Genomic DNA, 17994 nt, shown 5'->3' with positions numbered 1-17994 from the left:
GTTGCCAACTGCACCCGGTGTTCCCAGGCGGTCACCCATCCAAGTACTAACCGGGCCCGACGTTGCTTAACTTCGGTGATCGGACGAGAACCGGTGCTTTCAACGTGGTGTGGCCGTTGGCGAAAGTGAAGTGAAAATTAAGCCCTATCAATGCTGAGGGAAGGAACATTTAACCAAAATCAAATAAAATAAAGGTTGCCAACTGCACCCGGTGTTCCCAGGCGGTCACCCATCCAAGTACTAACCGGGCCCGACGTTGCTTAACTTCGGTGATCGGACGAGAACCGGTGCTTTCAACGTGGTGTGGCCGTTGGCGAAAGTGAAGTGAAAATTAAGCCCTATCAATGCTGAGGGAAGGCACATTTAACCAAAATCAAATAAAATAAAGGTTGCCAACTGCACCCGGTGTTCCCAGGCGGTCACCCATCCAAGTACTAACCGGGCCCGACGTTGCTTAACTTCGGTGATCGGACGAGAACCGGTGCTTTCAACGTGGTGTGGCCGTTGGCGAAAGTGAAGTGAAAATTAAGCCCTATCAATGCTGAGGGAAGGAACATTTAACCAAAATCAAATAAAATAAAGGTTGCCAACTGCACCCGGTGTTCCCAGGCGGTCACCCATCCAAGTACTAACCGGGCCCGACGTTGCTTAACTTCGGTGATCGGACGAGAACCGGTGCTTTCAACGTGGTGTGGCCGTTGGCGAAAGTGAAGTGAAAATTAAGCCCTATCAATGCTGAGGGAAGGAACATTTAACCAAAATCAAATAAAATAAAGGTTGCCAACTGCACCCGGTGTTCCCAGGCGGTCACCCATCCAAGTACTAACCGGGCCCGACGTTGCTTAACTTCGGTGATCGGACGAGAACCGGTGCTTTCAACGTGGTGTGGCCGTTGGCGAAAGTGAAGTGAAAATTAAGCCCTATCAATGCTGAGGGAAGGAACATTTAACCAAAATCAAATAAAATAAAGGTTGCCAACTGCACCCGGTGTTCCCAGGCGGTCACCCATCCAAGTACTAACCGGGCCCGACGTTGCTTAACTTCGGTGATCGGACGAGAACCGGTGCTTTCAACGTGGTGTGGCCGTTGGCGAAAGTGAAGTGAAAATTAAGCCCTATCAATGCTGAGGGAAGGAACATTTAACCAAAATCAAATAAAATAAAGGTTGCCAACTGCACCCGGTGTTCCCAGGCGGTCACCCATCCAAGTACTAACCGGGCCCGACGTTGCTTAACTTCGGTGATCGGACGAGAACCGGTGCTTTCAACGTGGTGTGGCCGTTGGCGAAAGTGAAGTGAAAATTAAGCCCTATCAATGCTGAGGGAAGGAACATTTAACCAAAATCAAATAAAATAAAGGTTGCCAACTGCACCCGGTGTTCCCAGGCGGTCACCCATCCAAGTACTAACCGGGCCCGACGTTGCTTAACTTCGGTGATCGGACGAGAACCGGTGCTTTCAACGTGGTGTGGCCGTTGGCGAAAGTGAAGTGAAAATTAAGCCCTATCAATGCTGAGGGAAGGAACATTTAACCAAAATCAAATAAAATAAAGGTTGCCAACTGCACCCGGTGTTCCCAGGCGGTCACCCATCCAAGTACTAACCGGGCCCGACGTTGCTTAACTTCGGTGATCGGACGAGAACCGGTGCTTTCAACGTGGTGTGGCCGTTGGCGAAAGTGAAGTGAAAATTAAGCCCTATCAATGCTGAGGGAAGGAACATTTAACCAAAATCAAATAAAATAAAGGTTGCCAACTGCACCCGGTGTTCCCAGGCGGTCACCCATCCAAGTACTAACCGGGCCCGACGTTGCTTAACTTCGGTGATCGGACGAGAACCGGTGCTTTCAACGTGGTGTGGCCGTTGGCGAAAGTGAAGTGAAAATTAAGCCCTATCAATGCTGAGGGAAGGAACATTTAACCAAAATCAAATAAAATAAAGGTTGCCAACTGCACCCGGTGTTCCCAGGCGGTCACCCATCCAAGTACTAACCGGGCCCGACGTTGCTTAACTTCGGTGATCGGACGAGAACCGGTGCTTTCAACGTGGTGTGGCCGTTGGCGAAAGTGAAGTGAAAATTAAGCCCTATCAATGCTGAGGGAAGGAACATTTAACCAAAATCAAATAAAATAAAGGTTGCCAACTGCACCCGGTGTTCCCAGGCGGTCACCCATCCAAGTACTAACCGGGCCCGACGTTGCTTAACTTCGGTGATCGGACGAGAACCGGTGCTTTCAACGTGGTGTGGCCGTTGGCGAAAGTGAAGTGAAAATTAAGCCCTATCAATGCTGAGGGAAGGAACATTTAACCAAAATCAAATAAAATAAAGGTTGCCAACTGCACCCGGTGTTCCCAGGCGGTCACCCATCCAAGTACTAACCGGGCCCGACGTTGCTTAACTTCGGTGATCGGACGAGAACCGGTGCTTTCAACGTGGTGTGGCCGTTGGCGAAAGTGAAGTGAAAATTAAGCCCTATCAATGCTGAGGGAAGGAACATTGAACCAAAATCAAATAAAATAAAGGTTGCCAACTGCACCCGGTGTTCCCAGGCGGTCACCCATCCAAGTACTAACCGGGCCCGACGTTGCTTAACTTCGGTGATCGGACGAGAACCGGTGCTTTCAACGTGGTGTGGCCGTTGGCGAAAGTGAAGTGAAAATTAAGCCCTATCAATGCTGAGGGAAGGAACATTTAACCAAAATCAAATAAAATAAAGGTTGCCAACTGCACCCGGTGTTCCCAGGCGGTCACCCATCCAAGTACTAACCGGGCCCGACGTTGCTTAACTTCGGTGATCGGACGAGAACCGGTGCTTTCAACGTGGTGTGGCCGTTGGCGAAAGTGAAGTGAAAATTAAGCCCTATCAATGCTGAGGGAAGGAACATTTAACCAAAATCAAATAAAATAAAGGTTGCCAACTGCACCCGGTGTTCCCAGGCGGTCACCCATCCAAGTACTAACCGGGCCCGACGTTGCTTAACTTCGGTGATCGGACGAGAACCGGTGCTTTCAACGTGGTGTGGCCGTTGGCGAAAGTGAAGTGAAAATTAAGCCCTATCAATGCTGAGGGAAGGAACATTTAACCAAAATCAAATAAAATAAAGGTTGCCAACTGCACCCGGTGTTCCCAGGCGGTCACCCATCCAAGTACTAACCGGGCCCGACGTTGCTTAACTTCGGTGATCGGACGAGAACCGGTGCTTTCAACGTGGTGTGGCCGTTGGCGAAAGTGAAGTGAAAATTAAGCCCTATCAATGCTGAGGGAAGGAACATTTAACCAAAATCAAATAAAATAAAGGTTGCCAACTGCACCCGGTGTTCCCAGGCGGTCACCCATCCAAGTACTAACCGGGCCCGACGTTGCTTAACTTCGGTGATCGGACGAGAACCGGTGCTTTCAACGTGGTGTGGCCGTTGGCGAAAGTGAAGTGAAAATTAAGCCCTATCAATGCTGAGGGAAGGAACATTTAACCAAAATCAAATAAAATAAAGGTTGCCAACTGCACCCGGTGTTCCCAGGCGGTCACCCATCCAAGTACTAACCGGGCCCGACGTTGCTTAACTTCGGTGATCGGACGAGAACCGGTGCTTTCAACGTGGTGTGGCCGTTGGCGAAAGTGAAGTGAAAATTAAGCCCTATCAATGCTGAGGGAAGGAACATTTAACCAAAATCAAATAAAATAAAGGTTGCCAACTGCACCCGGTGTTCCCAGGCGGTCACCCATCCAAGTACTAACCGGGCCCGACGTTGCTTAACTTCGGTGATCGGACGAGAACCGGTGCTTTCAACGTGGTGTGGCCGTTGGCGAAAGTGAAGTGAAAATTAAGCCCTATCAATGCTGAGGGAAGGAACATTTAACCAAAATCAAATAAAATAAAGGTTGCCAACTGCACCCGGTGTTCCCAGGCGGTCACCCATCCAAGTACTAACCGGGCCCGACGTTGCTTAACTTCGGTGATCGGACGAGAACCGGTGCTTTCAACGTGGTGTGGCCGTTGGCGAAAGTGAAGTGAAAATTAAGCCCTATCAATGCTGAGGGAAGGAACATTTAACCAAAATCAAATAAAATAAAGGTTGCCAACTGCACCCGGTGTTCCCAGGCGGTCACCCATCCAAGTACTAACCGGGCCCGACGTTGCTTAACTTCGGTGATCGGACGAGAACCGGTGCTTTCAACGTGGTGTGGCCGTTGGCGAAAGTGAAGTGAAAATTAAGCCCTATCAATGCTGAGGGAAGGAACATTTAACCAAAATCAAATAAAATAAAGGTTGCCAACTGCACCCGGTGTTCCCAGGCGGTCACCCATCCAAGTACTAACCGGGCCCGACGTTGCTTAACTTCGGTGATCGGACGAGAACCGGTGCTTTCAACGTGGTGTGGCCGTTGGCGAAAGTGAAGTGAAAATTAAGCCCTATCAATGCTGAGGGAAGGAACATTGAACCAAAATCAAATAAAATAAAGGTTGCCAACTGCACCCGGTGTTCCCAGGCGGTCACCCATCCAAGTACTAACCGGGCCCGACGTTGCTTAACTTCGGTGATCGGACGAGAACCGGTGCTTTCAACGTGGTGTGGCCGTTGGCGAAAGTGAAGTGAAAATTAAGCCCTATCAATGCTGAGGGAAGGCACATTTAACCAAAATCAAATAAAATAAAGGTTGCCAACTGCACCCGGTGTTCCCAGGCGGTCACCCATCCAAGTACTAACCGGGCCCGACGTTGCTTAACTTCGGTGATCGGACGAGAACCGGTGCTTTCAACGTGGTGTGGCCGTTGGCGAAAGTGAAGTGAAAATTAAGCCCTATCAATGCTGAGGGAAGGAACATTTAACCAAAATCAAATAAAATAAAGGTTGCCAACTGCACCCGGTGTTCCCAGGCGGTCACCCATCCAAGTACTAACCGGGCCCGACGTTGCTTAACTTCGGTGATCGGACGAGAACCGGTGCTTTCAACGTGGTGTGGCCGTTGGCGAAAGTGAAGTGAAAATTAAGCCCTATCAATGCTGAGGGAAGGAACATTTAACCAAAATCAAATAAAATAAAGGTTGCCAACTGCACCCGGTGTTCCCAGGCGGTCACCCATCCAAGTACTAACCGGGCCCGACGTTGCTTAACTTCGGTGATCGGACGAGAACCGGTGCTTTCAACGTGGTGTGGCCGTTGGCGAAAGTGAAGTGAAAATTAAGCCCTATCAATGCTGAGGGAAGGAACATTTAACCAAAATCAAATAAAATAAAGGTTGCCAACTGCACCCGGTGTTCCCAGGCGGTCACCCATCCAAGTACTAACCGGGCCCGACGTTGCTTAACTTCGGTGATCGGACGAGAACCGGTGCTTTCAACGTGGTGTGGCCGTTGGCGAAAGTGAAGTGAAAATTAAGCCCTATCAATGCTGAGGGAAGGAACATTTAACCAAAATCAAATAAAATAAAGGTTGCCAACTGCACCCGGTGTTCCCAGGCGGTCACCCATCCAAGTACTAACCGGGCCCGACGTTGCTTAACTTCGGTGATCGGACGAGAACCGGTGCTTTCAACGTGGTGTGGCCGTTGGCGAAAGTGAAGTGAAAATTAAGCCCTATCAATGCTGAGGGAAGGAACATTTAACCAAAATCAAATAAAATAAAGGTTGCCAACTGCACCCGGTGTTCCCAGGCGGTCACCCATCCAAGTACTAACCGGGCCCGACGTTGCTTAACTTCGGTGATCGGACGAGAACCGGTGCTTTCAACGTGGTGTGGCCGTTGGCGAAAGTGAAGTGAAAATTAAGCCCTATCAATGCTGAGGGAAGGAACATTTAACCAAAATCAAATAAAATAAAGGTTGCCAACTGCACCCGGTGTTCCCAGGCGGTCACCCATCCAAGTACTAACCGGGCCCGACGTTGCTTAACTTCGGTGATCGGACGAGAACCGGTGCTTTCAACGTGGTGTGGCCGTTGGCGAAAGTGAAGTGAAAATTAAGCCCTATCAATGCTGAGGGAAGGCACATTTAACCAAAATCAAATAAAATAAAGGTTGCCAACTGCACCCGGTGTTCCCAGGCGGTCACCCATCCAAGTACTAACCGGGCCCGACGTTGCTTAACTTCGGTGATCGGACGAGAACCGGTGCTTTCAACGTGGTGTGGCCGTTGGCGAAAGTGAAGTGAAAATTAAGCCCTATCAATGCTGAGGGAAGGAACATTTAACCAAAATCAAATAAAATAAAGGTTGCCAACTGCACCCGGTGTTCCCAGGCGGTCACCCATCCAAGTACTAACCGGGCCCGACGTTGCTTAACTTCGGTGATCGGACGAGAACCGGTGCTTTCAACGTGGTGTGGCCGTTGGCGAAAGTGAAGTGAAAATTAAGCCCTATCAATGCTGAGGGAAGGAACATTTAACCAAAATCAAATAAAATAAAGGTTGCCAACTGCACCCGGTGTTCCCAGGCGGTCACCCATCCAAGTACTAACCGGGCCCGACGTTGCTTAACTTCGGTGATCGGACGAGAACCGGTGCTTTCAACGTGGTGTGGCCGTTGGCGAAAGTGAAGTGAAAATTAAGCCCTATCAATGCTGAGGGAAGGAACATTTAACCAAAATCAAATAAAATAAAGGTTGCCAACTGCACCCGGTGTTCCCAGGCGGTCACCCATCCAAGTACTAACCGGGCCCGACGTTGCTTAACTTCGGTGATCGGACGAGAACCGGTGCTTTCAACGTGGTGTGGCCGTTGGCGAAAGTGAAGTGAAAATTAAGCCCTATCAATGCTGAGGGAAGGAACATTTAACCAAAATCAAATAAAATAAAGGTTGCCAACTGCACCCGGTGTTCCCAGGCGGTCACCCATCCAAGTACTAACCGGGCCCGACGTTGCTTAACTTCGGTGATCGGACGAGAACCGGTGCTTTCAACGTGGTGTGGCCGTTGGCGAAAGTGAAGTGAAAATTAAGCCCTATCAATGCTGAGGGAAGGAACATTTAACCAAAATCAAATAAAATAAAGGTTGCCAACTGCACCCGGTGTTCCCAGGCGGTCACCCATCCAAGTACTAACCGGGCCCGACGTTGCTTAACTTCGGTGATCGGACGAGAACCGGTGCTTTCAACGTGGTGTGGCCGTTGGCGAAAGTGAAGTGAAAATTAAGCCCTATCAATGCTGAGGGAAGGAACATTGAACCAAAATCAAATAAAATAAAGGTTGCCAACTGCACCCGGTGTTCCCAGGCGGTCACCCATCCAAGTACTAACCGGGCCCGACGTTGCTTAACTTCGGTGATCGGACGAGAACCGGTGCTTTCAACGTGGTGTGGCCGTTGGCGAAAGTGAAGTGAAAATTAAGCCCTATCAATGCTGAGGGAAGGAACATTTAACCAAAATCAAATAAAATAAAGGTTGCCAACTGCACCCGGTGTTCCCAGGCGGTCACCCATCCAAGTACTAACCGGGCCCGACGTTGCTTAACTTCGGTGATCGGACGAGAACCGGTGCTTTCAACGTGGTGTGGCCGTTGGCGAAAGTGAAGTGAAAATTAAGCCCTATCAATGCTGAGGGAAGGAACATTTAACCAAAATCAAATAAAATAAAGGTTGCCAACTGCACCCGGTGTTCCCAGGCGGTCACCCATCCAAGTACTAACCGGGCCCGACGTTGCTTAACTTCGGTGATCGGACGAGAACCGGTGCTTTCAACGTGGTGTGGCCGTTGGCGAAAGTGAAGTGAAAATTAAGCCCTATCAATGCTGAGGGAAGGAACATTTAACCAAAATCAAATAAAATAAAGGTTGCCAACTGCACCCGGTGTTCCCAGGCGGTCACCCATCCAAGTACTAACCGGGCCCGACGTTGCTTAACTTCGGTGATCGGACGAGAACCGGTGCTTTCAACGTGGTGTGGCCGTTGGCGAAAGTGAAGTGAAAATTAAGCCCTATCAATGCTGAGGGAAGGAACATTTAACCAAAATCAAATAAAATAAAGGTTGCCAACTGCACCCGGTGTTCCCAGGCGGTCACCCATCCAAGTACTAACCGGGCCCGACGTTGCTTAACTTCGGTGATCGGACGAGAACCGGTGCTTTCAACGTGGTGTGGCCGTTGGCGAAAGTGAAGTGAAAATTAAGCCCTATCAATGCTGAGGGAAGGAACATTTAACCAAAATCAAATAAAATAAAGGTTGCCAACTGCACCCGGTGTTCCCAGGCGGTCACCCATCCAAGTACTAACCGGGCCCGACGTTGCTTAACTTCGGTGATCGGACGAGAACCGGTGCTTTCAACGTGGTGTGGCCGTTGGCGAAAGTGAAGTGAAAATTAAGCCCTATCAATGCTGAGGGAAGGAACATTTAACCAAAATCAAATAAAATAAAGGTTGCCAACTGCACCCGGTGTTCCCAGGCGGTCACCCATCCAAGTACTAACCGGGCCCGACGTTGCTTAACTTCGGTGATCGGACGAGAACCGGTGCTTTCAACGTGGTGTGGCCGTTGGCGAAAGTGAAGTGAAAATTAAGCCCTATCAATGCTGAGGGAAGGAACATTTAACCAAAATCAAATAAAATAAAGGTTGCCAACTGCACCCGGTGTTCCCAGGCGGTCACCCATCCAAGTACTAACCGGGCCCGACGTTGCTTAACTTCGGTGATCGGACGAGAACCGGTGCTTTCAACGTGGTGTGGCCGTTGGCGAAAGTGAAGTGAAAATTAAGCCCTATCAATGCTGAGGGAAGGAACATTTAACCAAAATCAAATAAAATAAAGGTTGCCAACTGCACCCGGTGTTCCCAGGCGGTCACCCATCCAAGTACTAACCGGGCCCGACGTTGCTTAACTTCGGTGATCGGACGAGAACCGGTGCTTTCAACGTGGTGTGGCCGTTGGCGAAAGTGAAGTGAAAATTAAGCCCTATCAATGCTGAGGGAAGGAACATTTAACCAAAATCAAATAAAATAAAGGTTGCCAACTGCACCCGGTGTTCCCAGGCGGTCACCCATCCAAGTACTAACCGGGCCCGACGTTGCTTAACTTCGGTGATCGGACGAGAACCGGTGCTTTCAACGTGGTGTGGCCGTTGGCGAAAGTGAAGTGAAAATTAAGCCCTATCAATGCTGAGGGAAGGAACATTTAACCAAAATCAAATAAAATAAAGGTTGCCAACTGCACCCGGTGTTCCCAGGCGGTCACCCATCCAAGTACTAACCGGGCCCGACGTTGCTTAACTTCGGTGATCGGACGAGAACCGGTGCTTTCAACGTGGTGTGGCCGTTGGCGAAAGTGAAGTGAAAATTAAGCCCTATCAATGCTGAGGGAAGGAACATTTAACCAAAATCAAATAAAATAAAGGTTGCCAACTGCACCCGGTGTTCCCAGGCGGTCACCCATCCAAGTACTAACCGGGCCCGACGTTGCTTAACTTCGGTGATCGGACGAGAACCGGTGCTTTCAACGTGGTGTGGCCGTTGGCGAAAGTGAAGTGAAAATTAAGCCCTATCAATGCTGAGGGAAGGAACATTTAACCAAAATCAAATAAAATAAAGGTTGCCAACTGCACCCGGTGTTCCCAGGCGGTCACCCATCCAAGTACTAACCGGGCCCGACGTTGCTTAACTTCGGTGATCGGACGAGAACCGGTGCTTTCAACGTGGTGTGGCCGTTGGCGAAAGTGAAGTGAAAATTAAGCCCTATCAATGCTGAGGGAAGGAACATTGAACCAAAATCAAATAAAATAAAGGTTGCCAACTGCACCCGGTGTTCCCAGGCGGTCACCCATCCAAGTACTAACCGGGCCCGACGTTGCTTAACTTCGGTGATCGGACGAGAACCGGTGCTTTCAACGTGGTGTGGCCGTTGGCGAAAGTGAAGTGAAAATTAAGCCCTATCAATGCTGAGGGAAGGAACATTTAACCAAAATCAAATAAAATAAAGGTTGCCAACTGCACCCGGTGTTCCCAGGCGGTCACCCATCCAAGTACTAACCGGGCCCGACGTTGCTTAACTTCGGTGATCGGACGAGAACCGGTGCTTTCAACGTGGTGTGGCCGTTGGCGAAAGTGAAGTGAAAATTAAGCCCTATCAATGCTGAGGGAAGGAACATTTAACCAAAATCAAATAAAATAAAGGTTGCCAACTGCACCCGGTGTTCCCAGGCGGTCACCCATCCAAGTACTAACCGGGCCCGACGTTGCTTAACTTCGGTGATCGGACGAGAACCGGTGCTTTCAACGTGGTGTGGCCGTTGGCGAAAGTGAAGTGAAAATTAAGCCCTATCAATGCTGAGGGAAGGAACATTTAACCAAAATCAAATAAAATAAAGGTTGCCAACTGCACCCGGTGTTCCCAGGCGGTCACCCATCCAAGTACTAACCGGGCCCGACGTTGCTTAACTTCGGTGATCGGACGAGAACCGGTGCTTTCAACGTGGTGTGGCCGTTGGCGAAAGTGAAGTGAAAATTAAGCCCTATCAATGCTGAGGGAAGGAACATTTAACCAAAATCAAATAAAATAAAGGTTGCCAACTGCACCCGGTGTTCCCAGGCGGTCACCCATCCAAGTACTAACCGGGCCCGACGTTGCTTAACTTCGGTGATCGGACGAGAACCGGTGCTTTCAACGTGGTGTGGCCGTTGGCGAAAGTGAAGTGAAAATTAAGCCCTATCAATGCTGAGGGAAGGAACATTTAACCAAAATCAAATAAAATAAAGGTTGCCAACTGCACCCGGTGTTCCCAGGCGGTCACCCATCCAAGTACTAACCGGGCCCGACGTTGCTTAACTTCGGTGATCGGACGAGAACCGGTGCTTTCAACGTGGTGTGGCCGTTGGCGAAAGTGAAGTGAAAATTAAGCCCTATCAATGCTGAGGGAAGGAACATTTAACCAAAATCAAATAAAATAAAGGTTGCCAACTGCACCCGGTGTTCCCAGGCGGTCACCCATCCAAGTACTAACCGGGCCCGACGTTGCTTAACTTCGGTGATCGGACGAGAACCGGTGCTTTCAACGTGGTGTGGCCGTTGGCGAAAGTGAAGTGAAAATTAAGCCCTATCAATGCTGAGGGAAGGAACATTTAACCAAAATCAAATAAAATAAAGGTTGCCAACTGCACCCGGTGTTCCCAGGCGGTCACCCATCCAAGTACTAACCGGGCCCGACGTTGCTTAACTTCGGTGATCGGACGAGAACCGGTGCTTTCAACGTGGTGTGGCCGTTGGCGAAAGTGAAGTGAAAATTAAGCCCTATCAATGCTGAGGGAAGGAACATTTAACCAAAATCAAATAAAATAAAGGTTGCCAACTGCACCCGGTGTTCCCAGGCGGTCACCCATCCAAGTACTAACCGGGCCCGACGTTGCTTAACTTCGGTGATCGGACGAGAACCGGTGCTTTCAACGTGGTGTGGCCGTTGGCGAAAGTGAAGTGAAAATTAAGCCCTATCAATGCTGAGGGAAGGAACATTTAACCAAAATCAAATAAAATAAAGGTTGCCAACTGCACCCGGTGTTCCCAGGCGGTCACCCATCCAAGTACTAACCGGGCCCGACGTTGCTTAACTTCGGTGATCGGACGAGAACCGGTGCTTTCAACGTGGTGTGGCCGTTGGCGAAAGTGAAGTGAAAATTAAGCCCTATCAATGCTGAGGGAAGGAACATTTAACCAAAATCAAATAAAATAAAGGTTGCCAACTGCACCCGGTGTTCCCAGGCGGTCACCCATCCAAGTACTAACCGGGCCCGACGTTGCTTAACTTCGGTGATCGGACGAGAACCGGTGCTTTCAACGTGGTGTGGCCGTTGGCGAAAGTGAAGTGAAAATTAAGCCCTATCAATGCTGAGGGAAGGAACATTTAACCAAAATCAAATAAAATAAAGGTTGCCAACTGCACCCGGTGTTCCCAGGCGGTCACCCATCCAAGTACTAACCGGGCCCGACGTTGCTTAACTTCGGTGATCGGACGAGAACCGGTGCTTTCAACGTGGTGTGGCCGTTGGCGAAAGTGAAGTGAAAATTAAGCCCTATCAATGCTGAGGGAAGGAACATTTAACCAAAATCAAATAAAATAAAGGTTGCCAACTGCACCCGGTGTTCCCAGGCGGTCACCCATCCAAGTACTAACCGGGCCCGACGTTGCTTAACTTCGGTGATCGGACGAGAACCGGTGCTTTCAACGTGGTGTGGCCGTTGGCGAAAGTGAAGTGAAAATTAAGCCCTATCAATGCTGAGGGAAGGAACATTTAACCAAAATCAAATAAAATAAAGGTTGCCAACTGCACCCGGTGTTCCCAGGCGGTCACCCATCCAAGTACTAACCGGGCCCGACGTTGCTTAACTTCGGTGATCGGACGAGAACCGGTGCTTTCAACGTGGTGTGGCCGTTGGCGAAAGTGAAGTGAAAATTAAGCCCTATCAATGCTGAGGGAAGGAACATTTAACCAAAATCAAATAAAATAAAGGTTGCCAACTGCACCCGGTGTTCCCAGGCGGTCACCCATCCAAGTACTAACCGGGCCCGACGTTGCTTAACTTCGGTGATCGGACGAGAACCGGTGCTTTCAACGTGGTGTGGCCGTTGGCGAAAGTGAAGTGAAAATTAAGCCCTATCAATGCTGAGGGAAGGAACATTGAACCAAAATCAAATAAAATAAAGGTTGCCAACTGCACCCGGTGTTCCCAGGCGGTCACCCATCCAAGTACTAACCGGGCCCGACGTTGCTTAACTTCGGTGATCGGACGAGAACCGGTGCTTTCAACGTGGTGTGGCCGTTGGCGAAAGTGAAGTGAAAATTAAGCCCTATCAATGCTGAGGGAAGGAACATTTAACCAAAATCAAATAAAATAAAGGTTGCCAACTGCACCCGGTGTTCCCAGGCGGTCACCCATCCAAGTACTAACCGGGCCCGACGTTGCTTAACTTCGGTGATCGGACGAGAACCGGTGCTTTCAACGTGGTGTGGCCGTTGGCGAAAGTGAAGTGAAAATTAAGCCCTATCAATGCTGAGGGAAGGAACATTTAACCAAAATCAAATAAAATAAAGGTTGCCAACTGCACCCGGTGTTCCCAGGCGGTCACCCATCCAAGTACTAACCGGGCCCGACGTTGCTTAACTTCGGTGATCGGACGAGAACCGGTGCTTTCAACGTGGTGTGGCCGTTGGCGAAAGTGAAGTGAAAATTAAGCCCTATCAATGCTGAGGGAAGGAACATTTAACCAAAATCAAATAAAATAAAGGTTGCCAACTGCACCCGGTGTTCCCAGGCGGTCACCCATCCAAGTACTAACCGGGCCCGACGTTGCTTAACTTCGGTGATCGGACGAGAACCGGTGCTTTCAACGTGGTGTGGCCGTTGGCGAAAGTGAAGTGAAAATTAAGCCCTATCAATGCTGAGGGAAGGAACATTTAACCAAAATCAAATAAAATAAAGGTTGCCAACTGCACCCGGTGTTCCCAGGCGGTCACCCATCCAAGTACTAACCGGGCCCGACGTTGCTTAACTTCGGTGATCGGACGAGAACCGGTGCTTTCAACGTGGTGTGGCCGTTGGCGAAAGTGAAGTGAAAATTAAGCCCTATCAATGCTGAGGGAAGGAACATTTAACCAAAATCAAATAAAATAAAGGTTGCCAACTGCACCCGGTGTTCCCAGGCGGTCACCCATCCAAGTACTAACCGGGCCCGACGTTGCTTAACTTCGGTGATCGGACGAGAACCGGTGCTTTCAACGTGGTGTGGCCGTTGGCGAAAGTGAAGTGAAAATTAAGCCCTATCAATGCTGAGGGAAGGAACATTTAACCAAAATCAAATAAAATAAAGGTTGCCAACTGCACCCGGTGTTCCCAGGCGGTCACCCATCCAAGTACTAACCGGGCCCGACGTTGCTTAACTTCGGTGATCGGACGAGAACCGGTGCTTTCAACGTGGTGTGGCCGTTGGCGAAAGTGAAGTGAAAATTAAGCCCTATCAATGCTGAGGGAAGGAACATTTAACCAAAATCAAATAAAATAAAGGTTGCCAACTGCACCCGGTGTTCCCAGGCGGTCACCCATCCAAGTACTAACCGGGCCCGACGTTGCTTAACTTCGGTGATCGGACGAGAACCGGTGCTTTCAACGTGGTGTGGCCGTTGGCGAAAGTGAAGTGAAAATTAAGCCCTATCAATGCTGAGGGAAGGAACATTTAACCAAAATCAAATAAAATAAAGGTTGCCAACTGCACCCGGTGTTCCCAGGCGGTCACCCATCCAAGTACTAACCGGGCCCGACGTTGCTTAACTTCGGTGATCGGACGAGAACCGGTGCTTTCAACGTGGTGTGGCCGTTGGCGAAAGTGAAGTGAAAATTAAGCCCTATCAATGCTGAGGGAAGGAACATTTAACCAAAATCAAATAAAATAAAGGTTGCCAACTGCACCCGGTGTTCCCAGGCGGTCACCCATCCAAGTACTAACCGGGCCCGACGTTGCTTAACTTCGGTGATCGGACGAGAACCGGTGCTTTCAACGTGGTGTGGCCGTTGGCGAAAGTGAAGTGAAAATTAAGCCCTATCAATGCTGAGGGAAGGAACATTTAACCAAAATCAAATAAAATAAAGGTTGCCAACTGCACCCGGTGTTCCCAGGCGGTCACCCATCCAAGTACTAACCGGGCCCGACGTTGCTTAACTTCGGTGATCGGACGAGAACCGGTGCTTTCAACGTGGTGTGGCCGTTGGCGAAAGTGAAGTGAAAATTAAGCCCTATCAATGCTGAGGGAAGGAACATTTAACCAAAATCAAATAAAATAAAGGTTGCCAACTGCACCCGGTGTTCCCAGGCGGTCACCCATCCAAGTACTAACCGGGCCCGACGTTGCTTAACTTCGGTGATCGGACGAGAACCGGTGCTTTCAACGTGGTGTGGCCGTTGGCGAAAGTGAAGTGAAAATTAAGCCCTATCAATGCTGAGGGAAGGAACATTTAACCAAAATCAAATAAAATAAAGGTTGCCAACTGCACCCGGTGTTCCCAGGCGGTCACCCATCCAAGTACTAACCGGGCCCGACGTTGCTTAACTTCGGTGATCGGACGAGAACCGGTGCTTTCAACGTGGTGTGGCCGTTGGCGAAAGTGAAGTGAAAATTAAGCCCTATCAATGCTGAGGGAAGGAACATTTAACCAAAATCAAATAAAATAAAGGTTGCCAACTGCACCCGGTGTTCCCAGGCGGTCACCCATCCAAGTACTAACCGGGCCCGACGTTGCTTAACTTCGGTGATCGGACGAGAACCGGTGCTTTCAACGTGGTGTGGCCGTTGGCGAAAGTGAAGTGAAAATTAAGCCCTATCAATGCTGAGGGAAGGAACATTTAACCAAAATCAAATAAAATAAAGGTTGCCAACTGCACCCGGTGTTCCCAGGCGGTCACCCATCCAAGTACTAACCGGGCCCGACGTTGCTTAACTTCGGTGATCGGACGAGAACCGGTGCTTTCAACGTGGTGTGGCCGTTGGCGAAAGTGAAGTGAAAATTAAGCCCTATCAATGCTGAGGGAAGGAACATTTAACCAAAATCAAATAAAATAAAGGTTGCCAACTGCACCCGGTGTTCCCAGGCGGTCACCCATCCAAGTACTAACCGGGCCCGACGTTGCTTAACTTCGGTGATCGGACGAGAACCGGTGCTTTCAACGTGGTGTGGCCGTTGGCGAAAGTGAAGTGAAAATTAAGCCCTATCAATGCTGAGGGAAGGAACATTTAACCAAAATCAAATAAAATAAAGGTTGCCAACTGCACCCGGTGTTCCCAGGCGGTCACCCATCCAAGTACTAACCGGGCCCGACGTTGCTTAACTTCGGTGATCGGACGAGAACCGGTGCTTTCAACGTGGTGTGGCCGTTGGCGAAAGTGAAGTGAAAATTAAGCCCTATCAATGCTGAGGGAAGGAACATTTAACCAAAATCAAATAAAATAAAGGTTGCCAACTGCACCCGGTGTTCCCAGGCGGTCACCCATCCAAGTACTAACCGGGCCCGACGTTGCTTAACTTCGGTGATCGGACGAGAACCGGTGCTTTCAACGTGGTGTGGCCGTTGGCGAAAGTGAAGTGAAAATTAAGCCCTATCAATGCTGAGGGAAGGAACATTTAACCAAAATCAAATAAAATAAAGGTTGCCAACTGCACCCGGTGTTCCCAGGCGGTCACCCATCCAAGTACTAACCGGGCCCGACGTTGCTTAACTTCGGTGATCGGACGAGAACCGGTGCTTTCAACGTGGTGTGGCCGTTGGCGAAAGTGAAGTGAAAATTAAGCCCTATCAATGCTGAGGGAAGGAACATTTAACCAAAATCAAATAAAATAAAGGTTGCCAACTGCACCCGGTGTTCCCAGGCGGTCACCCATCCAAGTACTAACCGGGCCCGACGTTGCTTAACTTCGGTGATCGGACGAGAACCGGTGCTTTCAACGTGGTGTGGCCGTTGGCGAAAGTGAAGTGAAAATTAAGCCCTATCAATGCTGAGGGAAGGAACATTTAACCAAAATCAAATAAAATAAAGGTTGCCAACTGCACCCGGTGTTCCCAGGCGGTCACCCATCCAAGTACTAACCGGGCCCGACGTTGCTTAACTTCGGTGATCGGACGAGAACCGGTGCTTTCAACGTGGTGTGGCCGTTGGCGAAAGTGAAGTGAAAATTAAGCCCTATCAATGCTGAGGGAAGGAACATTTAACCAAAATCAAATAAAATAAAGGTTGCCAACTGCACCCGGTGTTCCCAGGCGGTCACCCATCCAAGTACTAACCGGGCCCGACGTTGCTTAACTTCGGTGATCGGACGAGAACCGGTGCTTTCAACGTGGTGTGGCCGTTGGCGAAAGTGAAGTGAAAATTAAGCCCTATCAATGCTGAGGGAAGGAACATTTAACCAAAATCAAATAAAATAAAGGTTGCCAACTGCACCCGGTGTTCCCAGGCGGTCACCCATCCAAGTACTAACCGGGCCCGACGTTGCTTAACTTCGGTGATCGGACGAGAACCGGTGCTTTCAACGTGGTGTGGCCGTTGGCGAAAGTGAAGTGAAAATTAAGCCCTATCAATGCTGAGGGAAGGAACATTTAACCAAAATCAAATAAAATAAAGGTTGCCAACTGCACCCGGTGTTCCCAGGCGGTCACCCATCCAAGTACTAACCGGGCCCGACGTTGCTTAACTTCGGTGATCGGACGAGAACCGGTGCTTTCAACGTGGTGTGGCCGTTGGCGAAAGTGAAGTGAAAATTAAGCCCTATCAATGCTGAGGGAAGGAACATTTAACCAAAATCAAATAAAATAAAGGTTGCCAACTGCACCCGGTGTTCCCAGGCGGTCACCCATCCAAGTACTAACCGGGCCCGACGTTGCTTAACTTCGGTGATCGGACGAGAACCGGTGCTTTCAACGTGGTGTGGCCGTTGGCGAAAGTGAAGTGAAAATTAAGCCCTATCAATGCTGAGGGAAGGAACATTTAACCAAAATCAAATAAAATAAAGGTTGCCAACTGCACCCGGTGTTCCCAGGCGGTCACCCATCCAAGTACTAACCGGGCCCGACGTTGCTTAACTTCGGTGATCGGACGAGAACCGGTGCTTTCAACGTGGTGTGGCCGTTGGCGAAAGTGAAGTGAAAATTAAGCCCTATCAATGCTGAGGGAAGGAACATTTAACCAAAATCAAATAAAATAAAGGTTGCCAACTGCACCCGGTGTTCCCAGGCGGTCACCCATCCAAGTACTAACCGGGCCCGACGTTGCTTAACTTCGGTGATCGGACGAGAACCGGTGCTTTCAACGTGGTGTGGCCGTTGGCGAAAGTGAAGTGAAAATTAAGCCCTATCAATGCTGAGGGAAGGAACATTTAACCAAAATCAAATAAAATAAAGGTTGCCAACTGCACCCGGTGTTCCCAGGCGGTCACCCATCCAAGTACTAACCGGGCCCGACGTTGCTTAACTTCGGTGATCGGACGAGAACCGGTGCTTTCAACGTGGTGTGGCCGTTGGCGAAAGTGAAGTGAAAATTAAGCCCT

General features: G+C 49.6%; 93 non-coding genes across 93 annotated transcripts; all 93 read right to left on the bottom strand.

The window, feature by feature from the left end:
- Positions 1-2: 2 nt before the first annotated feature.
- On the bottom strand, positions 3-121 carry LOC138969860 (5S ribosomal RNA). Its single transcript, XR_011456652.1, has one exon. It is a non-coding gene; the product is annotated as a 5S ribosomal RNA (ribosomal RNA).
- Positions 122-196: 75 nt separating this feature from the next.
- On the bottom strand, positions 197-315 carry LOC138969859 (5S ribosomal RNA). The gene has a single exon (XR_011456651.1). It is a non-coding gene; the product is annotated as a 5S ribosomal RNA (ribosomal RNA).
- A 75-nt stretch (positions 316-390) lies between these two features.
- Positions 391-509, bottom strand: LOC138969858 (5S ribosomal RNA). The gene has a single exon (XR_011456650.1). It is a non-coding gene; the product is annotated as a 5S ribosomal RNA (ribosomal RNA).
- Positions 510-584: 75 nt separating this feature from the next.
- LOC138969856 (5S ribosomal RNA) lies at positions 585-703 on the bottom strand. Its single transcript, XR_011456649.1, has one exon. It is a non-coding gene; the product is annotated as a 5S ribosomal RNA (ribosomal RNA).
- Positions 704-778: 75 nt separating this feature from the next.
- Positions 779-897, bottom strand: LOC138969855 (5S ribosomal RNA). The gene has a single exon (XR_011456648.1). It is a non-coding gene; the product is annotated as a 5S ribosomal RNA (ribosomal RNA).
- A 75-nt stretch (positions 898-972) lies between these two features.
- LOC138969854 (5S ribosomal RNA) lies at positions 973-1091 on the bottom strand. The gene has a single exon (XR_011456647.1). It is a non-coding gene; the product is annotated as a 5S ribosomal RNA (ribosomal RNA).
- Positions 1092-1166: 75 nt separating this feature from the next.
- Positions 1167-1285, bottom strand: LOC138969853 (5S ribosomal RNA). Its single transcript, XR_011456646.1, has one exon. It is a non-coding gene; the product is annotated as a 5S ribosomal RNA (ribosomal RNA).
- Positions 1286-1360: 75 nt separating this feature from the next.
- On the bottom strand, positions 1361-1479 carry LOC138969852 (5S ribosomal RNA). The gene has a single exon (XR_011456645.1). It is a non-coding gene; the product is annotated as a 5S ribosomal RNA (ribosomal RNA).
- A 75-nt stretch (positions 1480-1554) lies between these two features.
- LOC138969851 (5S ribosomal RNA) lies at positions 1555-1673 on the bottom strand. The gene has a single exon (XR_011456644.1). It is a non-coding gene; the product is annotated as a 5S ribosomal RNA (ribosomal RNA).
- A 75-nt stretch (positions 1674-1748) lies between these two features.
- Positions 1749-1867, bottom strand: LOC138969849 (5S ribosomal RNA). The gene has a single exon (XR_011456642.1). It is a non-coding gene; the product is annotated as a 5S ribosomal RNA (ribosomal RNA).
- Positions 1868-1942: 75 nt separating this feature from the next.
- On the bottom strand, positions 1943-2061 carry LOC138969848 (5S ribosomal RNA). Its single transcript, XR_011456641.1, has one exon. It is a non-coding gene; the product is annotated as a 5S ribosomal RNA (ribosomal RNA).
- A 75-nt stretch (positions 2062-2136) lies between these two features.
- On the bottom strand, positions 2137-2255 carry LOC138969847 (5S ribosomal RNA). The gene has a single exon (XR_011456640.1). It is a non-coding gene; the product is annotated as a 5S ribosomal RNA (ribosomal RNA).
- A 75-nt stretch (positions 2256-2330) lies between these two features.
- Positions 2331-2449, bottom strand: LOC138969846 (5S ribosomal RNA). The gene has a single exon (XR_011456639.1). It is a non-coding gene; the product is annotated as a 5S ribosomal RNA (ribosomal RNA).
- Positions 2450-2524: 75 nt separating this feature from the next.
- LOC138969845 (5S ribosomal RNA) lies at positions 2525-2643 on the bottom strand. Its single transcript, XR_011456638.1, has one exon. It is a non-coding gene; the product is annotated as a 5S ribosomal RNA (ribosomal RNA).
- A 75-nt stretch (positions 2644-2718) lies between these two features.
- LOC138969844 (5S ribosomal RNA) lies at positions 2719-2837 on the bottom strand. Its single transcript, XR_011456637.1, has one exon. It is a non-coding gene; the product is annotated as a 5S ribosomal RNA (ribosomal RNA).
- Positions 2838-2912: 75 nt separating this feature from the next.
- On the bottom strand, positions 2913-3031 carry LOC138969843 (5S ribosomal RNA). The gene has a single exon (XR_011456636.1). It is a non-coding gene; the product is annotated as a 5S ribosomal RNA (ribosomal RNA).
- A 75-nt stretch (positions 3032-3106) lies between these two features.
- On the bottom strand, positions 3107-3225 carry LOC138969842 (5S ribosomal RNA). The gene has a single exon (XR_011456635.1). It is a non-coding gene; the product is annotated as a 5S ribosomal RNA (ribosomal RNA).
- Positions 3226-3300: 75 nt separating this feature from the next.
- Positions 3301-3419, bottom strand: LOC138969840 (5S ribosomal RNA). Its single transcript, XR_011456634.1, has one exon. It is a non-coding gene; the product is annotated as a 5S ribosomal RNA (ribosomal RNA).
- Positions 3420-3494: 75 nt separating this feature from the next.
- On the bottom strand, positions 3495-3613 carry LOC138969839 (5S ribosomal RNA). The gene has a single exon (XR_011456633.1). It is a non-coding gene; the product is annotated as a 5S ribosomal RNA (ribosomal RNA).
- A 75-nt stretch (positions 3614-3688) lies between these two features.
- On the bottom strand, positions 3689-3807 carry LOC138969837 (5S ribosomal RNA). Its single transcript, XR_011456631.1, has one exon. It is a non-coding gene; the product is annotated as a 5S ribosomal RNA (ribosomal RNA).
- Positions 3808-3882: 75 nt separating this feature from the next.
- Positions 3883-4001, bottom strand: LOC138969836 (5S ribosomal RNA). Its single transcript, XR_011456630.1, has one exon. It is a non-coding gene; the product is annotated as a 5S ribosomal RNA (ribosomal RNA).
- A 75-nt stretch (positions 4002-4076) lies between these two features.
- On the bottom strand, positions 4077-4195 carry LOC138969835 (5S ribosomal RNA). The gene has a single exon (XR_011456628.1). It is a non-coding gene; the product is annotated as a 5S ribosomal RNA (ribosomal RNA).
- Positions 4196-4270: 75 nt separating this feature from the next.
- Positions 4271-4389, bottom strand: LOC138969834 (5S ribosomal RNA). Its single transcript, XR_011456627.1, has one exon. It is a non-coding gene; the product is annotated as a 5S ribosomal RNA (ribosomal RNA).
- Positions 4390-4464: 75 nt separating this feature from the next.
- Positions 4465-4583, bottom strand: LOC138969833 (5S ribosomal RNA). Its single transcript, XR_011456626.1, has one exon. It is a non-coding gene; the product is annotated as a 5S ribosomal RNA (ribosomal RNA).
- Positions 4584-4658: 75 nt separating this feature from the next.
- Positions 4659-4777, bottom strand: LOC138969831 (5S ribosomal RNA). The gene has a single exon (XR_011456624.1). It is a non-coding gene; the product is annotated as a 5S ribosomal RNA (ribosomal RNA).
- A 75-nt stretch (positions 4778-4852) lies between these two features.
- On the bottom strand, positions 4853-4971 carry LOC138969829 (5S ribosomal RNA). Its single transcript, XR_011456623.1, has one exon. It is a non-coding gene; the product is annotated as a 5S ribosomal RNA (ribosomal RNA).
- A 75-nt stretch (positions 4972-5046) lies between these two features.
- LOC138969828 (5S ribosomal RNA) lies at positions 5047-5165 on the bottom strand. Its single transcript, XR_011456622.1, has one exon. It is a non-coding gene; the product is annotated as a 5S ribosomal RNA (ribosomal RNA).
- Positions 5166-5240: 75 nt separating this feature from the next.
- On the bottom strand, positions 5241-5359 carry LOC138969827 (5S ribosomal RNA). The gene has a single exon (XR_011456621.1). It is a non-coding gene; the product is annotated as a 5S ribosomal RNA (ribosomal RNA).
- Positions 5360-5434: 75 nt separating this feature from the next.
- On the bottom strand, positions 5435-5553 carry LOC138969826 (5S ribosomal RNA). The gene has a single exon (XR_011456620.1). It is a non-coding gene; the product is annotated as a 5S ribosomal RNA (ribosomal RNA).
- Positions 5554-5628: 75 nt separating this feature from the next.
- LOC138969824 (5S ribosomal RNA) lies at positions 5629-5747 on the bottom strand. Its single transcript, XR_011456618.1, has one exon. It is a non-coding gene; the product is annotated as a 5S ribosomal RNA (ribosomal RNA).
- A 75-nt stretch (positions 5748-5822) lies between these two features.
- LOC138969823 (5S ribosomal RNA) lies at positions 5823-5941 on the bottom strand. Its single transcript, XR_011456617.1, has one exon. It is a non-coding gene; the product is annotated as a 5S ribosomal RNA (ribosomal RNA).
- Positions 5942-6016: 75 nt separating this feature from the next.
- Positions 6017-6135, bottom strand: LOC138969822 (5S ribosomal RNA). The gene has a single exon (XR_011456616.1). It is a non-coding gene; the product is annotated as a 5S ribosomal RNA (ribosomal RNA).
- A 75-nt stretch (positions 6136-6210) lies between these two features.
- On the bottom strand, positions 6211-6329 carry LOC138969821 (5S ribosomal RNA). Its single transcript, XR_011456615.1, has one exon. It is a non-coding gene; the product is annotated as a 5S ribosomal RNA (ribosomal RNA).
- A 75-nt stretch (positions 6330-6404) lies between these two features.
- On the bottom strand, positions 6405-6523 carry LOC138969820 (5S ribosomal RNA). Its single transcript, XR_011456614.1, has one exon. It is a non-coding gene; the product is annotated as a 5S ribosomal RNA (ribosomal RNA).
- A 75-nt stretch (positions 6524-6598) lies between these two features.
- LOC138969819 (5S ribosomal RNA) lies at positions 6599-6717 on the bottom strand. The gene has a single exon (XR_011456613.1). It is a non-coding gene; the product is annotated as a 5S ribosomal RNA (ribosomal RNA).
- A 75-nt stretch (positions 6718-6792) lies between these two features.
- LOC138969818 (5S ribosomal RNA) lies at positions 6793-6911 on the bottom strand. The gene has a single exon (XR_011456612.1). It is a non-coding gene; the product is annotated as a 5S ribosomal RNA (ribosomal RNA).
- A 75-nt stretch (positions 6912-6986) lies between these two features.
- On the bottom strand, positions 6987-7105 carry LOC138969817 (5S ribosomal RNA). The gene has a single exon (XR_011456611.1). It is a non-coding gene; the product is annotated as a 5S ribosomal RNA (ribosomal RNA).
- Positions 7106-7180: 75 nt separating this feature from the next.
- Positions 7181-7299, bottom strand: LOC138969816 (5S ribosomal RNA). Its single transcript, XR_011456610.1, has one exon. It is a non-coding gene; the product is annotated as a 5S ribosomal RNA (ribosomal RNA).
- Positions 7300-7374: 75 nt separating this feature from the next.
- On the bottom strand, positions 7375-7493 carry LOC138969815 (5S ribosomal RNA). Its single transcript, XR_011456609.1, has one exon. It is a non-coding gene; the product is annotated as a 5S ribosomal RNA (ribosomal RNA).
- A 75-nt stretch (positions 7494-7568) lies between these two features.
- On the bottom strand, positions 7569-7687 carry LOC138969813 (5S ribosomal RNA). The gene has a single exon (XR_011456607.1). It is a non-coding gene; the product is annotated as a 5S ribosomal RNA (ribosomal RNA).
- A 75-nt stretch (positions 7688-7762) lies between these two features.
- Positions 7763-7881, bottom strand: LOC138969812 (5S ribosomal RNA). Its single transcript, XR_011456606.1, has one exon. It is a non-coding gene; the product is annotated as a 5S ribosomal RNA (ribosomal RNA).
- A 75-nt stretch (positions 7882-7956) lies between these two features.
- LOC138969811 (5S ribosomal RNA) lies at positions 7957-8075 on the bottom strand. The gene has a single exon (XR_011456605.1). It is a non-coding gene; the product is annotated as a 5S ribosomal RNA (ribosomal RNA).
- A 75-nt stretch (positions 8076-8150) lies between these two features.
- LOC138969810 (5S ribosomal RNA) lies at positions 8151-8269 on the bottom strand. Its single transcript, XR_011456604.1, has one exon. It is a non-coding gene; the product is annotated as a 5S ribosomal RNA (ribosomal RNA).
- A 75-nt stretch (positions 8270-8344) lies between these two features.
- LOC138969808 (5S ribosomal RNA) lies at positions 8345-8463 on the bottom strand. Its single transcript, XR_011456603.1, has one exon. It is a non-coding gene; the product is annotated as a 5S ribosomal RNA (ribosomal RNA).
- Positions 8464-8538: 75 nt separating this feature from the next.
- On the bottom strand, positions 8539-8657 carry LOC138969807 (5S ribosomal RNA). The gene has a single exon (XR_011456602.1). It is a non-coding gene; the product is annotated as a 5S ribosomal RNA (ribosomal RNA).
- Positions 8658-8732: 75 nt separating this feature from the next.
- Positions 8733-8851, bottom strand: LOC138969806 (5S ribosomal RNA). The gene has a single exon (XR_011456601.1). It is a non-coding gene; the product is annotated as a 5S ribosomal RNA (ribosomal RNA).
- Positions 8852-8926: 75 nt separating this feature from the next.
- On the bottom strand, positions 8927-9045 carry LOC138969805 (5S ribosomal RNA). The gene has a single exon (XR_011456600.1). It is a non-coding gene; the product is annotated as a 5S ribosomal RNA (ribosomal RNA).
- A 75-nt stretch (positions 9046-9120) lies between these two features.
- On the bottom strand, positions 9121-9239 carry LOC138969804 (5S ribosomal RNA). Its single transcript, XR_011456599.1, has one exon. It is a non-coding gene; the product is annotated as a 5S ribosomal RNA (ribosomal RNA).
- Positions 9240-9314: 75 nt separating this feature from the next.
- On the bottom strand, positions 9315-9433 carry LOC138969802 (5S ribosomal RNA). The gene has a single exon (XR_011456598.1). It is a non-coding gene; the product is annotated as a 5S ribosomal RNA (ribosomal RNA).
- Positions 9434-9508: 75 nt separating this feature from the next.
- On the bottom strand, positions 9509-9627 carry LOC138969800 (5S ribosomal RNA). The gene has a single exon (XR_011456596.1). It is a non-coding gene; the product is annotated as a 5S ribosomal RNA (ribosomal RNA).
- A 75-nt stretch (positions 9628-9702) lies between these two features.
- On the bottom strand, positions 9703-9821 carry LOC138969799 (5S ribosomal RNA). Its single transcript, XR_011456595.1, has one exon. It is a non-coding gene; the product is annotated as a 5S ribosomal RNA (ribosomal RNA).
- Positions 9822-9896: 75 nt separating this feature from the next.
- On the bottom strand, positions 9897-10015 carry LOC138969798 (5S ribosomal RNA). Its single transcript, XR_011456594.1, has one exon. It is a non-coding gene; the product is annotated as a 5S ribosomal RNA (ribosomal RNA).
- Positions 10016-10090: 75 nt separating this feature from the next.
- On the bottom strand, positions 10091-10209 carry LOC138969797 (5S ribosomal RNA). Its single transcript, XR_011456593.1, has one exon. It is a non-coding gene; the product is annotated as a 5S ribosomal RNA (ribosomal RNA).
- Positions 10210-10284: 75 nt separating this feature from the next.
- LOC138969796 (5S ribosomal RNA) lies at positions 10285-10403 on the bottom strand. The gene has a single exon (XR_011456592.1). It is a non-coding gene; the product is annotated as a 5S ribosomal RNA (ribosomal RNA).
- Positions 10404-10478: 75 nt separating this feature from the next.
- Positions 10479-10597, bottom strand: LOC138969795 (5S ribosomal RNA). The gene has a single exon (XR_011456591.1). It is a non-coding gene; the product is annotated as a 5S ribosomal RNA (ribosomal RNA).
- A 75-nt stretch (positions 10598-10672) lies between these two features.
- LOC138969794 (5S ribosomal RNA) lies at positions 10673-10791 on the bottom strand. The gene has a single exon (XR_011456590.1). It is a non-coding gene; the product is annotated as a 5S ribosomal RNA (ribosomal RNA).
- Positions 10792-10866: 75 nt separating this feature from the next.
- Positions 10867-10985, bottom strand: LOC138969793 (5S ribosomal RNA). Its single transcript, XR_011456589.1, has one exon. It is a non-coding gene; the product is annotated as a 5S ribosomal RNA (ribosomal RNA).
- A 75-nt stretch (positions 10986-11060) lies between these two features.
- On the bottom strand, positions 11061-11179 carry LOC138969792 (5S ribosomal RNA). The gene has a single exon (XR_011456588.1). It is a non-coding gene; the product is annotated as a 5S ribosomal RNA (ribosomal RNA).
- Positions 11180-11254: 75 nt separating this feature from the next.
- On the bottom strand, positions 11255-11373 carry LOC138969791 (5S ribosomal RNA). The gene has a single exon (XR_011456587.1). It is a non-coding gene; the product is annotated as a 5S ribosomal RNA (ribosomal RNA).
- A 75-nt stretch (positions 11374-11448) lies between these two features.
- Positions 11449-11567, bottom strand: LOC138969789 (5S ribosomal RNA). The gene has a single exon (XR_011456585.1). It is a non-coding gene; the product is annotated as a 5S ribosomal RNA (ribosomal RNA).
- A 75-nt stretch (positions 11568-11642) lies between these two features.
- LOC138969788 (5S ribosomal RNA) lies at positions 11643-11761 on the bottom strand. Its single transcript, XR_011456584.1, has one exon. It is a non-coding gene; the product is annotated as a 5S ribosomal RNA (ribosomal RNA).
- Positions 11762-11836: 75 nt separating this feature from the next.
- On the bottom strand, positions 11837-11955 carry LOC138969786 (5S ribosomal RNA). The gene has a single exon (XR_011456583.1). It is a non-coding gene; the product is annotated as a 5S ribosomal RNA (ribosomal RNA).
- A 75-nt stretch (positions 11956-12030) lies between these two features.
- LOC138969785 (5S ribosomal RNA) lies at positions 12031-12149 on the bottom strand. The gene has a single exon (XR_011456582.1). It is a non-coding gene; the product is annotated as a 5S ribosomal RNA (ribosomal RNA).
- Positions 12150-12224: 75 nt separating this feature from the next.
- Positions 12225-12343, bottom strand: LOC138969784 (5S ribosomal RNA). The gene has a single exon (XR_011456581.1). It is a non-coding gene; the product is annotated as a 5S ribosomal RNA (ribosomal RNA).
- Positions 12344-12418: 75 nt separating this feature from the next.
- On the bottom strand, positions 12419-12537 carry LOC138969783 (5S ribosomal RNA). Its single transcript, XR_011456580.1, has one exon. It is a non-coding gene; the product is annotated as a 5S ribosomal RNA (ribosomal RNA).
- Positions 12538-12612: 75 nt separating this feature from the next.
- On the bottom strand, positions 12613-12731 carry LOC138969782 (5S ribosomal RNA). Its single transcript, XR_011456579.1, has one exon. It is a non-coding gene; the product is annotated as a 5S ribosomal RNA (ribosomal RNA).
- A 75-nt stretch (positions 12732-12806) lies between these two features.
- Positions 12807-12925, bottom strand: LOC138969781 (5S ribosomal RNA). The gene has a single exon (XR_011456578.1). It is a non-coding gene; the product is annotated as a 5S ribosomal RNA (ribosomal RNA).
- A 75-nt stretch (positions 12926-13000) lies between these two features.
- LOC138969780 (5S ribosomal RNA) lies at positions 13001-13119 on the bottom strand. Its single transcript, XR_011456577.1, has one exon. It is a non-coding gene; the product is annotated as a 5S ribosomal RNA (ribosomal RNA).
- A 75-nt stretch (positions 13120-13194) lies between these two features.
- LOC138969779 (5S ribosomal RNA) lies at positions 13195-13313 on the bottom strand. The gene has a single exon (XR_011456576.1). It is a non-coding gene; the product is annotated as a 5S ribosomal RNA (ribosomal RNA).
- A 75-nt stretch (positions 13314-13388) lies between these two features.
- On the bottom strand, positions 13389-13507 carry LOC138969777 (5S ribosomal RNA). The gene has a single exon (XR_011456574.1). It is a non-coding gene; the product is annotated as a 5S ribosomal RNA (ribosomal RNA).
- A 75-nt stretch (positions 13508-13582) lies between these two features.
- Positions 13583-13701, bottom strand: LOC138969776 (5S ribosomal RNA). Its single transcript, XR_011456573.1, has one exon. It is a non-coding gene; the product is annotated as a 5S ribosomal RNA (ribosomal RNA).
- A 75-nt stretch (positions 13702-13776) lies between these two features.
- LOC138969775 (5S ribosomal RNA) lies at positions 13777-13895 on the bottom strand. The gene has a single exon (XR_011456572.1). It is a non-coding gene; the product is annotated as a 5S ribosomal RNA (ribosomal RNA).
- Positions 13896-13970: 75 nt separating this feature from the next.
- LOC138969774 (5S ribosomal RNA) lies at positions 13971-14089 on the bottom strand. Its single transcript, XR_011456571.1, has one exon. It is a non-coding gene; the product is annotated as a 5S ribosomal RNA (ribosomal RNA).
- A 75-nt stretch (positions 14090-14164) lies between these two features.
- On the bottom strand, positions 14165-14283 carry LOC138969773 (5S ribosomal RNA). Its single transcript, XR_011456570.1, has one exon. It is a non-coding gene; the product is annotated as a 5S ribosomal RNA (ribosomal RNA).
- A 75-nt stretch (positions 14284-14358) lies between these two features.
- Positions 14359-14477, bottom strand: LOC138969772 (5S ribosomal RNA). The gene has a single exon (XR_011456569.1). It is a non-coding gene; the product is annotated as a 5S ribosomal RNA (ribosomal RNA).
- Positions 14478-14552: 75 nt separating this feature from the next.
- On the bottom strand, positions 14553-14671 carry LOC138969770 (5S ribosomal RNA). The gene has a single exon (XR_011456568.1). It is a non-coding gene; the product is annotated as a 5S ribosomal RNA (ribosomal RNA).
- A 75-nt stretch (positions 14672-14746) lies between these two features.
- On the bottom strand, positions 14747-14865 carry LOC138969769 (5S ribosomal RNA). Its single transcript, XR_011456567.1, has one exon. It is a non-coding gene; the product is annotated as a 5S ribosomal RNA (ribosomal RNA).
- Positions 14866-14940: 75 nt separating this feature from the next.
- LOC138969768 (5S ribosomal RNA) lies at positions 14941-15059 on the bottom strand. The gene has a single exon (XR_011456566.1). It is a non-coding gene; the product is annotated as a 5S ribosomal RNA (ribosomal RNA).
- Positions 15060-15134: 75 nt separating this feature from the next.
- LOC138969767 (5S ribosomal RNA) lies at positions 15135-15253 on the bottom strand. The gene has a single exon (XR_011456565.1). It is a non-coding gene; the product is annotated as a 5S ribosomal RNA (ribosomal RNA).
- A 75-nt stretch (positions 15254-15328) lies between these two features.
- LOC138969765 (5S ribosomal RNA) lies at positions 15329-15447 on the bottom strand. Its single transcript, XR_011456563.1, has one exon. It is a non-coding gene; the product is annotated as a 5S ribosomal RNA (ribosomal RNA).
- Positions 15448-15522: 75 nt separating this feature from the next.
- LOC138969764 (5S ribosomal RNA) lies at positions 15523-15641 on the bottom strand. The gene has a single exon (XR_011456562.1). It is a non-coding gene; the product is annotated as a 5S ribosomal RNA (ribosomal RNA).
- Positions 15642-15716: 75 nt separating this feature from the next.
- Positions 15717-15835, bottom strand: LOC138969763 (5S ribosomal RNA). The gene has a single exon (XR_011456561.1). It is a non-coding gene; the product is annotated as a 5S ribosomal RNA (ribosomal RNA).
- Positions 15836-15910: 75 nt separating this feature from the next.
- On the bottom strand, positions 15911-16029 carry LOC138969762 (5S ribosomal RNA). The gene has a single exon (XR_011456560.1). It is a non-coding gene; the product is annotated as a 5S ribosomal RNA (ribosomal RNA).
- Positions 16030-16104: 75 nt separating this feature from the next.
- LOC138969761 (5S ribosomal RNA) lies at positions 16105-16223 on the bottom strand. The gene has a single exon (XR_011456559.1). It is a non-coding gene; the product is annotated as a 5S ribosomal RNA (ribosomal RNA).
- A 75-nt stretch (positions 16224-16298) lies between these two features.
- LOC138969760 (5S ribosomal RNA) lies at positions 16299-16417 on the bottom strand. Its single transcript, XR_011456558.1, has one exon. It is a non-coding gene; the product is annotated as a 5S ribosomal RNA (ribosomal RNA).
- A 75-nt stretch (positions 16418-16492) lies between these two features.
- Positions 16493-16611, bottom strand: LOC138969759 (5S ribosomal RNA). Its single transcript, XR_011456557.1, has one exon. It is a non-coding gene; the product is annotated as a 5S ribosomal RNA (ribosomal RNA).
- A 75-nt stretch (positions 16612-16686) lies between these two features.
- Positions 16687-16805, bottom strand: LOC138969758 (5S ribosomal RNA). The gene has a single exon (XR_011456556.1). It is a non-coding gene; the product is annotated as a 5S ribosomal RNA (ribosomal RNA).
- Positions 16806-16880: 75 nt separating this feature from the next.
- LOC138969757 (5S ribosomal RNA) lies at positions 16881-16999 on the bottom strand. The gene has a single exon (XR_011456555.1). It is a non-coding gene; the product is annotated as a 5S ribosomal RNA (ribosomal RNA).
- Positions 17000-17074: 75 nt separating this feature from the next.
- Positions 17075-17193, bottom strand: LOC138969756 (5S ribosomal RNA). Its single transcript, XR_011456554.1, has one exon. It is a non-coding gene; the product is annotated as a 5S ribosomal RNA (ribosomal RNA).
- A 75-nt stretch (positions 17194-17268) lies between these two features.
- On the bottom strand, positions 17269-17387 carry LOC138969753 (5S ribosomal RNA). Its single transcript, XR_011456552.1, has one exon. It is a non-coding gene; the product is annotated as a 5S ribosomal RNA (ribosomal RNA).
- A 75-nt stretch (positions 17388-17462) lies between these two features.
- LOC138969752 (5S ribosomal RNA) lies at positions 17463-17581 on the bottom strand. The gene has a single exon (XR_011456551.1). It is a non-coding gene; the product is annotated as a 5S ribosomal RNA (ribosomal RNA).
- A 75-nt stretch (positions 17582-17656) lies between these two features.
- On the bottom strand, positions 17657-17775 carry LOC138969751 (5S ribosomal RNA). Its single transcript, XR_011456550.1, has one exon. It is a non-coding gene; the product is annotated as a 5S ribosomal RNA (ribosomal RNA).
- Positions 17776-17850: 75 nt separating this feature from the next.
- Positions 17851-17969, bottom strand: LOC138969750 (5S ribosomal RNA). Its single transcript, XR_011456549.1, has one exon. It is a non-coding gene; the product is annotated as a 5S ribosomal RNA (ribosomal RNA).
- Positions 17970-17994: the final 25 nt, after the last annotated feature.

Source organism: Littorina saxatilis, linkage group LG6, assembly GCF_037325665.1.
Source record: "Littorina saxatilis isolate snail1 linkage group LG6, US_GU_Lsax_2.0, whole genome shotgun sequence".
NCBI classification, from domain to species: Eukaryota; Metazoa; Mollusca; class Gastropoda; order Littorinimorpha; family Littorinidae; genus Littorina; species Littorina saxatilis.
This window is presented reverse-complemented; position numbering and strand designations above follow the sequence as displayed.